At 57.0% G+C, this 691-nt stretch overlaps 1 protein-coding gene across 1 annotated transcript in view; it reads right to left on the reverse strand.

The window, feature by feature from the left end:
* Positions 1-691, reverse strand: part of RARB (retinoic acid receptor beta) — a 452328-nt gene that overhangs the window by 19875 nt on the left and 431762 nt on the right.

Genomic DNA, 691 nt, shown 5'->3' on the forward strand with positions numbered 1-691 from the left:
AATTAAAGTACCTTATGATGTCTCTACCAGCTCATCCCAGACCAGGAAACATACGCCTCCTACCTTTGCTCCAGTTCCTCTCCCTCCCTCTTCTCTTTATTTCTAACCTCAGTGAAAGCCATTCCCAGCAGAACACTGGGAACAAAGGGGGACCACCCACCCACCTCCCTACCTGGGGAAGGGCCACACCTATTTTGTGCTTTACCAGGCCTTGGTTTATGGGTTATACACAAGCCAGATCCTAGCCCAGGGGAGGCCCCCAATAATCTTGGGGGATCTTACACGTGGATTGGTGTTTTTAAAAGATTGTTCCCTTACCCCCCTCTGGGTCCCCACTGGGCTCTGCACAGGTGTCCGTCATGACCCAAGGAACACCTACTCACTGGTCTCCTCCACCAGACCCGAGTCCCTGCCAGCAGCAAGCTCACCTTCCCCGCTCATGTCCCAGTGCCTCCCTCAGGGCCCGGTGTAGAGCAAGTGCTCAGTTCGAGTTTCTCGGGTGGATGCATGCCTGTGTGACTGACTGATCGGAGGAAACCCCGGCCTCAGAAAGAGCACCCAAGGGCAACCCCAGGAAGGAGGAAGGTGGCCTGCACAGCCCCAGGGCCGACAGGCACGTCCTGGGCCAAGTTTGGGTGGAGGTCCCCTGCAGGCCCCGGGCAGAGGCTGTGTGTGTGTGTGTGTGTGTGTG

Source organism: Myotis davidii, unplaced genomic scaffold, assembly GCF_000327345.1.
Source record: "Myotis davidii unplaced genomic scaffold, ASM32734v1 scaffold192, whole genome shotgun sequence".
NCBI lineage: Eukaryota > Metazoa > Chordata > Mammalia > Chiroptera > Vespertilionidae > Myotis > Myotis davidii.